Genomic DNA, 16525 nt, shown 5'->3' on the forward strand with positions numbered 1-16525 from the left:
AAAAATAAAATTAAAAAACTAAATATATAATATAAACTTACCAAAATTCAAGATAGTAAAGAAAAAACTTGGAGAAATAATTTTTGTAGAGAGAAGGTGGAGAGAAAATTTAGAAAGAAGGTTTAGAGAGAAGGTAGAAGTGAAAAATGATAAGAGTAGTGGAGGGATATTTATAGAAAATGGTTAATCCTTTGTGGCGGCCAAAGCAGCCACAAAAGTCAACGGTACAAAATCCTTTGTGGCGGTTTTAACGGTCACAAATTAAGTCATTTGTGGCTGTCTGGGCGGCCACAACGTGCAACGGAACTATGAGAATTTGTGGCAGCCTTTGCCGCCCAAACTGCAACGGATCAACTCTTTTGTGGCGGTCTGGGCAGCCATAAATGGCTTGCCTTTGTGGCGGCCTTTACCCTCACAAATGGTTGATTTTGTGGCTGCAAAAGCCCTCACAAAAGGCTTCAGTTTTAGCTGAATTTTGTGGCGGTCTAAACCCTCACAAAATGACAACGTTGTGATTTTGTGAGGGCTTAGGCAGCCACAAAATCCAACTAAAATTTTAATCTTTTGTGAGGGTTTTTTCAGCCACAAATAAAGACCAATTTGAATTTTTGTATCTGTGAGGGCTTTTTCAGTCACTAATTTGTGAGAGTTTTTTTTTTGCCACAAAATATTTGTAAAGTTGGCCACAAATGAGAGAATTTCTTATAGTGTACATAGGTGTGATGACAAGAAGAGAAGAAATGAGAAGTTATAAAACATTAACCCAACATAATTTAAAGAGTAGGAGTTTCTTGAACCTTGAAAGATTGTGTATGCTGCATTTTGTTGACGTTCTTATCACTATCAAGGCATAGATATATGGACCAATATTATTAGGTTCTATTATAAGATTTTGTAGATAGGTGTCTATCTTTTTTAAGTGATGTATTTTTGGTTTGCATACCATATCTTCTAAATGTGTTTTGTATAAAATTATGATTGTGTTTGAAATTTTTATACTCTCCGTTTAATTGTATTTTGTATAAAATTATGAATGTGTATGAAATTTTAATTGGTATTAAATTTTAGATATGTTTATATATATAAGAAGGAGAAATAGATTTTTTATTAAAAAAGAATAGACTTTTTAAGTCGGTTGAAGTTTAACCGACTTAACAATGAATGATTTTTTAAGTTAGTAGTTTTTAAATCTGACATAGAACCGACTTAATAAATTATTTTTAACTGACTTAAAAAAAACCATTTATGCCCTACTGTAATAATTGGACATTTATTCACAAACTATAGTAATAGAGATATCTATGTCTTTTAAGAAATTAAGGTATGTATGAAATTAGAGTTCAAATGCATCAAATGGCAAAAATAGCATCCTCTATATTGACACCCCAACTCCACCATCTATCAAACAGGAAAGCCAAAAAAACAAGACAAAAACGTTAAAGCTATCCCTTAATTATTATGAATTGAGATTATAATAATTCTTTAAATATTGAGCATGAGATGAAAGAACGGTTGAATATTCTAAATTTCAAATACTTTTCTGAATTTGTAATTCAGGAGTTCAAATAATTGTATTTTTAACTTTTGTCGTTAACAAATAAAAAATACGTTAACAAATTAATTCAAACCATACATAACCAATCATACTTTCAATAAAGCGTCTCAGTGAATAGTAATCTTATGAAATGTTGAAGAGTCAAATTGTACGTAATTTAAATACATGAACTTCAATTAACATTTTAACTTCAATAAACATAAAAACAATTTATGTAATGTCCTATATTCTTCAATAACCTAATTAGTAATAAGTTGGAATTGATTAAACTTTAATAAATTAGTTTAATTTAAATTTTAATAGAAATATGACTTAAATTTCAAAAATAAGTTTTATAAAAAAAAATATTTTAAATTAGTAACACTTTTCAAATCAAAGACCTAATTTTTTTTATGTCGATACAAACACACTATTATATCCCATAACTAATTAATTAATTCTATTTCTTTCCTTAAGCAAGATAACACACCATTTTTCTAAATACAATTTGTACATTTAATATGTATCAATTTTATCGTTTCAATCCTATGGTACTTTAAATAAATAAATGTGTGTTTTTTTCATCGTTGATTATTATTGTTTCAATTTTGGTATTTTTCCTTAACTATTATGAAAGGTTAATGTATAAATAAAAAATATATAATAAAGTTCAAGGGATACATGTGTTATACTTATTAGTTACATTTAACATTAATTTCAATTTTATAAATGGCTTCTTGCAACTCCTAAGTAATAAAAACTATTTATTTGAAGTTAAGAAAGCATGAAATGTTTACTTATAAAGTGATCAAGAATATTCAATTTATTACATGCACTGCAGAACAAAATATGGCTCAGATTTTCGTGTTTGTTTATGCTTTGATTATCTTTCTTTCTCTATCACTTGTTGTAAGCATGGAAAGTATGTCTTTTTTCACACCATTTTAAAAAGTTTGAATTTATCTTATACACAAAATCTTATTACCGTTTAGTTACATTCATTTCGTATTATTTGACAATGCAGGAGAGAAAGCTCCTTGCAATTCTTGGCGTGATTGTGAAGAATTCGATTATTATGAAGTTGCTTGCATTGATGGTTTTTGTGAATACCAATATACCTGTGAATAATTAAGTTTAAAAGTAAATTATGCTATATCGTAGGATATAATTGTAAAATGACCATTAATGTCACTTTAATTAATAAAAATATATTTATCTCTATATATATAGAGTTTTATATTCCTGTCTATGATTGGTTTCGCAGGAGAGGAAATTTTTTCAAAGTACAAACTGATTATTTTGTCGATAATAATTAAGGGAGCTCTATTTAGGGAAATGTGGAGCTTTGTTTTGATTAAGGTTAAACGTGATTTAAAGTATCACAAGTGATAACGGGTGTTGAGTTGAATCGAGAATCTTTATGGAAGCATTGCGAGGTCTGACACTTTCTAACTATACCATACCATGTCTTGATTTATGTTTTTATGTGCACTTTTGTGTACATGACTATATGACTTAAGTACTTGAATTGGATGTATGGTTTGGTGAATAAAATATGATTTACATATGAATAAATATGCCTGAATTATCTTATTATGTTATTGACGATGAAATGATTCATTGTGCCTATATATATGATGCAATATCTATATGTGTTTATGCGTCCATGGTACATAATTTCGTAATTGATTGCGGAGATTATGGTAAATTGGTAATGACCTTAATTGGTTAGAGTCATAGTGGTAATGTTTATTATTTGTTTAAGCCACCATCCTTGACAGGAAATGAAGTGGTGAATGTTTGTAAAGACTTGACATTTATTGATCAATTGTAACGGTGATTGTAACACCTTGATTTTCATGCAATTTTTTTTCCCCTTTTTAAACAAATCATTTTATATACATCTGTTAAATATTAAATTCACAACAAAGTTTACCAATTTTATAAAATCTTTCCAAATAAATAATATTTTTCAAATTTAATTTTAAAATAAGTTAAATAGCAATAAGGGTTATCGACTTGATAACCCGACTACGCCTAAGCCGATTTTTACAAGGGTACTAGGTACTACTCATCCACAAACGACATCTAGTTGTCTGCATTGGACTCCTACACGTTCATAGGATGACGAACAGTGATAAGAGTCAGAGGAAGAAAGAAAAGGTAAGGAATTAGAGAAGGAGAAAGAAAAAAAAGAGAAAGAGTTAACGGAAGAAGAATAAAGAAAGAGTTAAAGGAAGAAGAATAAAGAAAGAGTTAAAGGAAGAAGAATAGAAAGAAAGAGAATCAGAAGAAGTAGAATAGAGAGAAAGAGAATCAGAAGAAATAGAATAGAGAGAAAGAGAAATAGAGGAAGAAGAATAGAGAAAGAGTATCAGAGGCAATACAAAGAAAACCGTTTGAGGCTGAAATACTTAGACTTTTAATGATAGTCACAAGAAGCAAAATGAAGAAAACTACTAGAGGTAGAAATACTTAGAATTTAACGACGAGCAATCAGAAGTAGAAATAGATACAACTATCAAAGACAAAATAAATTGGCAAGGATGAAAAACATCCAAGCGCATGTATTTGTCACCAGGGGTAGAATTATCACCTTGCACTAAAATTCAAATCCTAGAATTATGAGATTTATAAATCACTAACACAACAACGAGCAACAAGTATACAAACAATTTATATCATTTAGGTACAGAATCAAACCATTTATATGCCAAAGATTTCCATGAATAAACCACACAACACCCTCATGCTAAAAATAAATTAATGTAACAGAACTCATGGAAACAACACTAAAGAAGATGATGATTTTGGTTCATAGTAGCTATGAGCTCCTCTTGTAGATGGTTTCCTTACTTTGCTGATTTGAGATGATTTATTAGGATGAAGAGACAAATTCCCGCATGCAAGCTGTATTGGTGTTTTCAGAATTGTTTTGAGGGTGTGTTACTTGAAAATAAAAGACAATTAAGGTGGAAGATGAGTTAGAACACGTGAAAGAAGGATAAAAAGATAGAAGTAAAGGTGGCAAGCTCTACCTTTGCCACTTAGACTTGTTAATAATACTACTTCCCTATTTTACCCTTACAACTAAAGTAATTTTACTAAAAACACAAAATTAACAATTAATAAAATTGTAGAAATTAAAATACTTAAATCTTATAAATATTATTAAGGTAGTGAAAGGGTTGTCACACCTTGACTACGAAAAAGTAAAGCAATATAAAAGATGCACAATACAAAGCTTAAATGAAAAACTAAAATTTAGTGTTTTCAATATAATGTTTAGTACTGTCACATATATGTTTGCTAAATATTTTACAATGATTCGTCCTTTTTCTTCTCTCTATTTCGGTGGTGTTGCAGTCTCTTGTATTAGATGAAGTAGTAATTTCGATTTACAATGAAGGGGGGGTTTGAATTGTAAATGTTCCTATTTAAAAATTCCTGAAAAACTTAAGGATTTAACTCAAGAATGATCTTGGTTAAGAAAAACAGAAAACGAAGAACGTTCTTGGTTAGCTTAAAAACAGAAATTCAGTTTATGTTTTTAACTCAAGTAATTAATCAGGCTTAATAAATAAGGAGATAAAAGAAAGATTACCACACAAGGATGTATCGTGGTTCACCCAACTTGGGCTACGTCTAGTCCTCACAACTGTGTGTTTTTCCACTAAGTGTTCTAAACAAAGAACCTTCTTAGTTTTACAGAACCTAGTTCACATCAACCTTGATCAGTTACAAGCTCTATTTCTTTCCACCCAGAAAGATATTTAATCACGTCACCTTTTAACTTTGATAAGATTTCTTATCATCTATTCAAACTATACTAAACTCTTATAGTTTGAGTTTTACAATAATGATGAAATTGTTTTGATAGAATCTGAGATGTCTCAACTCTTGTTTGAGATTCGATTCTTTACAAAGAATTCAATACAATAATAACAGAGTAAGATATATAATTAGAACTGAATCATTTTTGAGAAAGTGAGAATTTCAAGTATGTGAATGTGAATGATTTGTGAGACTTGACAATACTTGAACTTCTACAATTTCCCTGAGCATTGGCCTTTCTTTTATAGGCATTTTGGAGTAACTAATAATGGTCAAAAGAGCTTTTGGTAATGCTCTGTCAGTTTAGACCAAAACCAATATATATGAATAAAATATTCCAGCTTTTGAATACTTTATGAAATATGTTTGACTGGGCGTTTTTCTTCGTTCTTGATCATATATTTCTTGTGTTTCATGATCTTTTATACTTCAGATATATTTGTTGATGATTTTTATTCGATCTGGAGATTTGATTCTGTTCAAAACAGTTTGGAGAATGATGATGAACTTCTGTAGAATTGTGGAGATTGATAATCAATCTAGACTGTCAGTTTTTGATCTTTTCTGGAGATTGATGATCAATCTAGAGGTTCAGTCTTGATCATTCTAGATGACTTCTTGATTAATCTGGATGTCTTGTACATATCAAGATTGATTCACTTTCTTGACAGTTAAGTTGGAGAAGGTTCAATTTTTTTTTAATTTGCTTGATTCATGATCCTTGTCAAGTACTGATTCCAATAGCATGAAATTCAGAGGCATAATCTTCTTTGAACTAATGGAGATTGGTTGATCTTGAGGATGTGATGACCAGTCTTGATTCTGGAGAACATTCTCCATTTGTCCATAATGTTCTTGTTTCTTTATTTGTTCATTCTTTATCTGATTTCTTTGCTTTGCTTGATTCCTATCTTTGAATTAATTCACTCAAAAGCACAAGTTAAATTAACATAACATTTTAGAATCGTAATTAACATTCTTAATTGACCTTTGTTTATTTTCATCAAAACTTTAATTTAAGAGTTTGTCTTAACAATCTCCCCATTTTTGATGATGACAAACATGTTAATTTAGATTTTAATTATGATTTAAATTTTAATTTTGAAGAGCTTTAAAAGCTCCCCCTCAATTTATGCAGTAAGTGATTTTGGAATAAATTTAAAACATGCATATAATTTCAACATGAGCTGCTTTTTCATTAATTTATTGAAGGTTAGTTTGCAGCAACAAATTCATAGAATCTTAAATATGAAAAGGATTTCTACAGATAGAATAAAAACTAACTTTACTTTCCCCCTTTGTTATACAAAAAGGAAGGAGCAAAAGTGTCTAATTTGCAAGTGATGGAGAAAATCCTTCAAAATAGGAGGATTTTGCAGGGTTAGGGATTGGAGGAGGAGTGGGAGCAAGATGAAATGGGGGTGGAATGAGTCCCAATTTAGGAACCAATTATTATATCAGTCAGGTTCGTAACAAGGTGCTCTCTTGATCCTATTGAAGCTGGCGTGCCATGATGGTCTGAAGTGCATCCATGATATCAGAATTGGATGGTCCAGCCATGCAATGAGGAGTAGGGAGATGAATGGAAGGTTGAGAAGTGGCAGCAACAACTATGATCGAGGGAATGGGGGAAACGGAGACTGATGGAAGAGTGGAAAAAGAGGTTGCTACTCGAGATAATGGATCAGAGGATATTGGTTGTCGTATGGATGGGCCAGGAGTGTCTGCATTAATGGTTATGATTGTGAAGAAATAGAAAATTATGATGTTGCTTGCATTAATGGTTATTGTGACTACAAATATAGCTGTGAATAATTTATGTTTAAAAGTAAATTATGCTACATCTTAGCATATAATTTTATTTCTACTTCATAATATTTATATGATCTTATAATTTACTTTAAATATATAATTTATGTTTCTCTAGTATACTTGTGGTTTTAGCTCAATGGTAAGAGTTTATCCTTGTAAAATGGGATATTAATGCCACTTTGATTAATAAAAACTTATCTGTATCAATTTTACGATGAAATTGTAACGTTGAAAAAAATTATCGATAAAGGTCGAATTAGTATTAGGGAAATGTAGGGCTTTGTTTTGATTAAAGTTAAACACAATTTAAAGCATTACAAGTGATAAGTTGAATCAATAATATTTAGGGAAGCATTGCGAGGTCAGGCACTTTATAACTATACCATACCATGTCTTGATGTATGTATTTAAATTATGTCCACTTTTGTGTACATGACTATATGATTTAAGTACTTGAATTGGATGTATAATTTGGTGAATTCAATATGAATTACATATGAATAAATATGCATGAATTATCATTGTCAATGTTTGTGTATATAATTCTGGAATATCACTCCCTTCGCAAAGGTTTGTGGGTGAACTTGTTGGACCCAAGTTAGTCCGTTGAACATTTCCTCTATGTAGTTTTGATGTTAACAAATTGTGAGAATAATTTATTGTATTAATGATTTCATTAAGTGTATAGGAATTAGAACATGGAACACAAAAGAAACAAAATCAGAAGTAGATATTCGAAGCAAATAGGAGATTGTTTGAACTAAGAATTAGAACACGAAACCAAAATGAAACGACCAGAGGAAACAACTAGATAAACGGCCTAGGTGGCAAAGTCAAACTCAGTCAACGCATGTCCTGTTGTGTGCACACATCTACCCCTAAAGATTTGTGTCTTATGATTATGCAGGTCTTTCTTTAAACACTGAAATGTGCTTCCTATTAGCATGCCTATGATGAATAATATTTATGCATGCCTCTAATGAACAATATTTCTGCAAGCTTCTATGAACAATATTTATACATGCCTCTATGAACAATATTTATGCATGCCTTTATGAAAAGTATTTTTGCATGTCTCTGATTAACAATATTTATTCATTTCTCTGATGAACAATATTTCTGCATGGCTCTGATGAATAATATTTCTGCATGCCTTTGAGGAACAATATTTCTGCATGCCTCTGATGAAAAGTATTTTTGCATGCTATAACACTCTAATTTTTTATTATTATATTTTAATGATATAATGATGCACAACTATTATTATCGATGTGTTTGATTTCTTATTTTTTATTTGAATTTAGTCTCTGTTAAATCTGAGACGATTGGTTTTGGTCCCTAACATCAAATCAAATGTTACATTGCAGACCGTTGTGGAGCGTAGGAAGACGAGTTTTCCAAAAACTCCTAAACCCCACTTTTATTAAATGATAATTAATTAATTAATTAATAATATAAAACATTTTAATTTTTAAATATTAGAAGAAGAAGAATATGTACCTAAGTGTTGGCCGCTTAATGACTAATAGGTATGTTCGAATTCGCTTACTTAAAGAAGAAAAAAAAGGGATTGCCGCATGCTCTGTTTTCACAAACTCATACTTTCTCATATCAAAACAGTACAACCGCACTCTTACGATAAAATACACCATTGTTTCTTGCCATTCTTAAATTATTAGCGAACACCCACATCTTATGCCATTGTTATTTGGGTTTTGTTTTCCGATCATCTAATTAATTGCCTTTTCCTATTTTACTTGATTTTTCACAATCATGATTTAAATTAATAATTTTTTAATTTATATTATGTTTGAATATCAACTATTTATAAAATGATATCTCAAGAGTAACGTGTTTTGAACGAAATTGGTAAACCTTGTCTCGAAAGTAGCAGAATTGTTCCCTGTTGTTCCCTGTATTTTTACAAGAAGCATAATTAAATATATATATATATATATATATATATATATATATGTACCAAATAATTAATTTGTATTTGATTGTTTTGTTGTTTTATTTTTTTTTCGCGGACTATTAGAGTTGGTTGTTGGCAAAAACATGACACATTAAATAAACGAATCGACTTGATTGGTAATTTTATTTAGAAATTTTTTTAGCATGACAATCAATAAAAGTAAAACTATCTTTTGAAGGAGGTTATTCTTCCTTTTCATCTTTGTGATTGGAGTAAATCAATCTGCTCCAACCACCTAGAAGTTAATCCCTACACAGATTTTAAAAACTGATTGAAGGGTAACGAAAATATTAGTCAGGTGATTAAATATAGAAAGAGACAATTTTGAAGACTCACTCTAACTTAAAAAAAAAAGACTAAGGTATAAAAGGGGTGGGAATAGGCTATGAAATGACATATTTATACAAAAATGAGATTAGACTCAGACTTTTTTTTAAAATTTATTAATTTAAATAGATCAGGCTCAGACTTGTAAAAAGTCTATTAGGTCTGATAGACTGGTATTTTATATATATATATATATATATATATATATATATATATATATTATTGCTGTTTTTTATTATTACTTATTAATATTAGTATTTGTTATTTTAAAGTCTATCAGTATCAATCGGCTCGCCGACTTGCCGTTCATTTTGTTTTATTTGTAATTGTTTGAAGGACTTTTTGCGGTTTGCTAATTATGGATTCATTTTGTTTTTTTATTTTCTTGGAAGGTTATTGCAGACTTACTATTTATAATTTTATTAAATTTGGTTATAATTTTATTAGTTTTTCTTATATATAAAGACTTAGTTTAACCTATTTAAAAAATATATAAAATATACTATTTAAATGCTTTTATATATTTTCTTATATATACTATTTTATTAGTTTTCCTTATATATTTTAGTCGATTCGCTTATTTAATTCTATAGGTTCATCTGGGGCTTACTACGTACGATCGAATCCTATTGAGTAATAATAATAAATTAATAACATAAGAGTGGTAATAGTGAGGACTAAAGTATAATTTAGAAATCTATAGAATTGTCGTAAATTAATTTATATTGAAATTGCATGTTATTTGATTTTATGAAACCTTATGTTGATTGTTATTGTATGAATGTTATGTATTTGAGTGCTCTTGTTTACTTGATTGAAATTGTGAAATTACTTGAATTCACCACTTGTTTGATTTCTTACTCTGTGATTGATAGGACTAGATTGTGCATTGTGAGTGGTGTAAACCAAATATTGGAATTTTATTGTGATAGACTGATATACATATAAAATTATGTAAATACTGATGAATATTGTAAATTCATACTGAGACTTGTTGAGTTGTGATAATCGAATAAGTATGAGATAGGTGTTGTAGGTTTTGGAGTGAGAACTATTTTGTCATCATAAAGGGATGGTCTGACAAACCTAGTGATTCGGGGAAGTACAACTAAATGAGCCTGATCGTGGAGGGCTATAGTCAAACTGTAAGGTAAGACTGATAGACCTTGGGGGTATCTCTGGTTGAGAATTCCTAAGTCGATTAGTGGGTTATTCCCTAAGGTTGGGAGCTATTGTGCATCAAAAGAGTAACCCGATCGTCGCGTATATGTGTCTCGAGTTGAGTTGAGGGGTTCTATGATGACTTGGCTATTCATGAATTGTCTGTCCATTCTTGTAGTGGCATAGTATCAGGCCTTCTAACTAAGCACTTCAGAATTGAATGGTACCAAATGATGAAGTATAAAGTGTAGGACATGCAAAATATTTTATCCTTGTGACTGTTTTATTGTGATTGAATTAGATTAACCTTTGATATTATGTTTTTTAATGTTTCTCTTTATTTGTGCTAATTTGAGTACTTGTGTGTTCTCCTTGTTTATCTTATACTATTACATGATTGCGAAACTCACCCCTCGTTGTTTGTGTTTGGCGTTTGCGATGGACGCAGACGAGTTGCAAGCTGCAAGGGATGGCTAGTATCCTCAGAGTATCAGAAGTTATCTTGTCTTGAAGACTCTTATTATATTCATTGTGTTAACGTAAATTATGAACTTCTTTTATTTTGGGAAATCCCGCTCTAATAGTGCCACGAGGTTGGGACTGTAAAATGTTGGAAAACATGGATAGTAGAAAGTATTGAAATAAGATGTCAAGACTCAAGATTTTGATTTGAAAGTTGGTTTTACAGAATGTAATGATATGCTTTTTATCATTTCTTGGAAACTAACTTGCTACCTTGGATACACATTTCTCTTAATCAATTTGTTACATTGATTCTAACATCATTAGCATTGTTTATTATTAATTCATTTCCTTTTGTTAAATCAAATTTACAACATTAATTTGTCATTATTTTTTGTTACATTTAACTTTCTTTTATATGTTCTTTTTATAAGGGATTTGAGACTTAGTTGGATTCTGTTTTGAACACTTGATTTGAGTAAGTTTATTTCGCATGCTTTGACTAATTTGATAGTTTTTACGATGAGATTAGTGGCCCTGTTTTTAATTAATCTTCTATTTGAGTTGTTTATTACCATTATTAAATCTGGAAATTAGTTTGATGTTCATATGTTTTGATTTTGAGCCTTTGATCTTGTTTGAATTTTAATTAGTTTGATGTTAATATTAAAGTCTTGATTATGTATGAAAAAGTGAGGTTGAATTTAATATATATACTTACATGTTTTTTCAGGCAACATATACTTCCGAATTACCAAGAGATAGAAGACGTTCTTCTAATTCTAGTTATCGGTCTAATAATGGAACATCATTAGAGACTACCTAGATGATTTATGAACTAAGTTTGATGTTGTTTTGCATATTTAGTCATTTTGTTAATATTTTAGTTTTTGAATATTTAAACAAATTTATTTATTGTTTTAACAAAATTTAATGTATGGTTTTTACTTTTGAGTATATTATATGAATGAGCTTTATTTATAATTTGATATATGTTTATTTTAGTTATACGAATGAGATTTATGAATATTTATTTTAATTAAATTAATGAAAAATGAAAAAAAGAAGGCAAAAAAAGAAGAAAAAAAAAGTGAACTAAATTTGCGACAGTTTGTAACTGTCGCAAAAAGCACATATAGGCGGTTTCTAACTGTCGCAATACCTTCCTAGACCATAATATAGAGGCAATTCAAGACCATGTTGGAGTCGGTTAGAAATGTCGCAAACATTTTCGGCAGTTGGAACGGCGGTTTAAACCCGTCGCAAGACATTCTCACGATGCACGAATCTGCGACAGTTGAAAAACTGTCGCAAACATCAAATTACGGTGGTTGTAACCACTGCAAACCCCCTTTTTAACTGCTGCAAAAACATTTTTTTCTTGTAGTGAATCCACTCATTTAAATACATTGAATTACGAAACACATGATTCTACAAGCCAAGTCTTCTCCTAATAATCTAACAACCCCAAATGGAAGAAGGAACTATACCATTATCAGGTTGGAAACGAAAGATTGAAATTGGAGTGGTTGTTTCTTACAAAGTTGATAATAATAATAACTCTCATACTCTAAGAAAATAATACTAAGAAAATATTTCTAACTTCAACAAGTGTTTCTCTCTTTGAACTGCAAGATCAATTTGAAACTTTGAGCTTGTGAGTTCTTCAATTTTTTTTCTTATTTTCGATGATCTTCTTCTTCTTCATACTTGAGTATCTATTTATAGTTAAACTCTAGGCTTAAATTTATTTTTTGTTTAATTATGAGTTGTATCTTGTTCAGATTGAGTTTGTAAGTTCTTTAGATTGATTTTGTTATATATATTCTTTAAATTGAGTTTGTAAATTCTTCATCTTGATTCTATTCGTATTTTGTTCAGATTGCGTTTGTAAATTCTTCATATTAATTATGTTCATATTTTGTTGTAGATAAATATTGATCAAATCTTCTTCAAATTTTGACCATATATTCTCTTCAACTTGGTCAAAGATTTTCTTCAATTATAAATATGAATCAAATTTTATTTTAGATTTTGATCAATTATAAACTTGAATCAAATATTATATTAAATTTTCTTCAATTATAAATCTAAATCAAATCTCATTTTAAATTTTCTTCAATTATAAATTTGAATTAAACCTTATTTTAGATTTTCTTCAATTATAAATTTGAATCTTCTTTAATACTCTTTGAAGTCAAATACATTGTTTATAACGCCTAGTTACGCGGATATAACAATTGAGGTAATAACAAAAAAGGTTTCATATTTATATAAGAGAAAATGTACTATAATAAGTAATAAAATTTTCAAAAGAAATAATATTGTAAAATCCTTAAAATAAAACGTTACAACTGAAAATTTCTTAATAATCAAAATATTAAAAATTGGGCATTTAATAACTAATTCCAAAATAAAATACAATGTAGACACTATGTCTACTTATTCTTGATATACTAACCTAATCTAAAGAAATTACTCTTCTCAAAGGAGGAAGAACTTCTCAACTCTCCGTGTTTCCGAAGGTCTAAGTCTCTAAGAATAACATTTTAATGAGATATTAAATCCAAGTGAATAGTACACACAATTTTAAAACAAGTATTGTTCTCAGCTGGCGCGGTCACTAGAAAAATCGATCATGGCACCCGCGTTCTTCCAAAAATATTTTTTAGAAATATACATGATATTACTAAGATTTTTCTATAATAATCAATTACTTCCAATAATTAATAAAAAAAAATCATCAATTAAATTAAAAATAATTTACATCTACAATAATCAAATAAATCCAATACACACATTTATTCTTCAAAAAATAAATAAATCAATTCAATGACATCTCATCGTTATATGGAGATATATTACTTCTACGAAGTGAGTATTATCTCATCATGTGAAGCACCAACTCATCTAGTGTGGGGTACAAGACCTATCCACGTGGAGTTTAAAACTCATCTCATGTGGAGTTTAAAACTCATCTATATGTGGGGTACAAGACTTATTCGTGTGAAGTTTAAAACTCATCTCACATGTAGTTTAAAACTCGTCTATGTATGGGGTACAAGACCCATTTGTGTAGAGTTTAAAACTCATCTCAAATGGAGAACATATCTCATCCGAGAAAATAACTTTGGAGTACAAGATCTATCCATATGGAACATAAGCTCATCTCAAACACATACAATAAAAATAATTCATTTTTTCAACAATCTTCTTCATAAAATCATATTTACGATATAATATTTCATTTGAATATCTAATAACAAGAATCATTCAAGAACACATAATAAAACAATCTTTTAAAGAATACATATTCAAAAAATCATTAAAAAAATGGTAATTCAACAAACAATGTAGTAAATAAATCAACTCATAATCTATTATTGTATTTCATAAAATCCTAATTTTAATAGAGTTATGTTTCGATAAAATATGTTTTTATAAGAAAATACCATTCGAAATATCTAACTCTTTTTCCATCTCAAATTCCTAAAATAAATGTACCATGTAAGTTTAAAGGGTGTGATTACTCACCTTGAAGCCTTCTTTGATAAAAAAGTTATGTATATGTTAATCGCTATTACAACCACAACCGTACTTTTGCTCCTCTTTATTTTGGCATAGTTCTATCTATTAAATTTTTAATTCAGTATTTTTCTTCTTTATATCTATTTATATTTAAATATTTATAAGATAATTTGACTATGTATCCTATATTTTTTCCATTAAACTCTTGGTAGTTACAAATAAAACGAGTAGATATTGAATTCATTTAGGATCGGCTGTTTGCTTGATTTTGTTTGACTCCTTAATAATAGATAATTAGATAACAAAAGGTTGTTATAATAGCTTTGTTTGTTATTATCTATTTCACATAAATATTAAATAGACAAAACAAACTTCCTATTGTTACAAGTCTCTAACAAACAAAACAACTTATCTAAAAGCTCCTTCAATTGCTTCTTAAACTCAAAGAATTCAAATGAAGACATCCTATACGGTGCCATGGATATGGGTCCAGTACCTAGTACAAGGTCAATGTTAAACTCAGTCTCATGCTTTGGTGGCAAACTATTGACATCTTTAGAAAATACTTCAAGGAATTCACACACAATAGGAACATCTTGAACTACCACTTTTTCTAAAATTCCAATGAGGATAGGATCATGTATAATTGGGCATCTTCTTTCAAGAGTGTCTTCACTTGGTTTGCAGATATATTGCTAGGCTTCTCACTCTCTTCTGGCTCCATGAATTCTACGCGAACATGGTTGGAAATAACCAATCCATACCGAGAATCACATTGACTAGACGGACATGTAAACACGGTAAGTCAATTTGGAAGTCCCTTTCACACACATGGATAGGAATGTCAAGACAAACACTAGAGGTGTCAACATAATTACTAGTTGGTGTATTCACAATCAAATCATACTACAAACATGACGCACGTAGTCTTAAACATCTAACACAATCAAGAGACACAAAGGAATAAGTGGCACAACTATCAAATAGTACAAATAAAGGAGTATCACTTATGAGACATGTACATTGGATCAAGTTGTCTTTCTCAAACGCTCCTGCACCACTAAGGGCAAAAACTCTTTCATTACATTTAGGTCGACTGGCTTGGGAAATTTGTATTCCTTGTTGTGGAGTTATCTTTGGATTGGGGCATGCAGTGCTGATGTGGCCTTGTTGTTGATAATTAAAACAAGTAATTGCAGCATCCTTGCACTCAAACGTCATATGACCTTGCTTACCACACCTGTAACATCGGATAGGAATTACTGGATCACCATTATTGTCACTGTTGTTGCTCGAGACTTGCCTTCTATTATCGCTATTCTCGTTACTAACTCCTCGTCCAGTGATGTTTCCTCTACCACCCCATAACTAAAATTATTTTTGTTTCCTTTACCAATACCATTACCATCTCCCCTTCCAACTGAAGAATTGTGTTGTTGATAATTCATACGATTCCAGACATACCAGAAGAAACTTTGATAACATTTTCCTAAATACAATTTCCACATTTGATATGTATTAACTTTGATAGAAAATGTTGTAAAAAAAAATAATCCTATGATACTTTAAATTAATAAATAAATGTATACTTTTTTTCATCATTAATTACTATTGTTTAAAATTTTGCATTTTTCCCTATGTATTACGAAAGGTTAAAGTATAAATAAAAAATATATAATGCAGTTCAAGGGATACACGCATCATAGTTATTAGTTATATTTAACATTAATTACAATTTTATAAATGGGTTCTTGCGACTACTAAATGATAAAAACTATTTATTTGAAGTTAACAAATCATGAAATATTTACTTATAAAGTGATCAAGAATATTCTATTTATTACATGAACCGAAGAATAAAACATGACTTAGGTTTTCATGTTTGTTTATGC

The 16525-nt window shown here is 29.6% G+C and overlaps 1 long non-coding RNA gene across 2 annotated transcripts; it reads left to right on the top strand.

The window, feature by feature from the left end:
• Positions 1–2270: 2270 nt before the first annotated feature.
• On the top strand, positions 2271–3336 carry LOC113786630 (uncharacterized). 2 transcript variants are annotated; one of them, XR_003472909.2, is made up of 3 exons: positions 2292–2456; positions 2559–2674; positions 2799–3336. It is a non-coding gene; the product is annotated as an uncharacterized lncRNA (long non-coding RNA). The 2 variants fall into 2 exon arrangements; XR_012162141.1 differs by lacking the exon at positions 2799–3336 and having other exon boundaries at positions 2271–2456; positions 2559–2771.
• The last annotated feature ends 13189 nt before the right edge of the window (positions 3337–16525 follow it).

This window comes from Cicer arietinum, chromosome 3, assembly GCF_000331145.2.
Source record: "Cicer arietinum cultivar CDC Frontier isolate Library 1 chromosome 3, Cicar.CDCFrontier_v2.0, whole genome shotgun sequence".
Lineage (NCBI taxonomy): Eukaryota > Viridiplantae > Streptophyta > Magnoliopsida > Fabales > Fabaceae > Cicer > Cicer arietinum.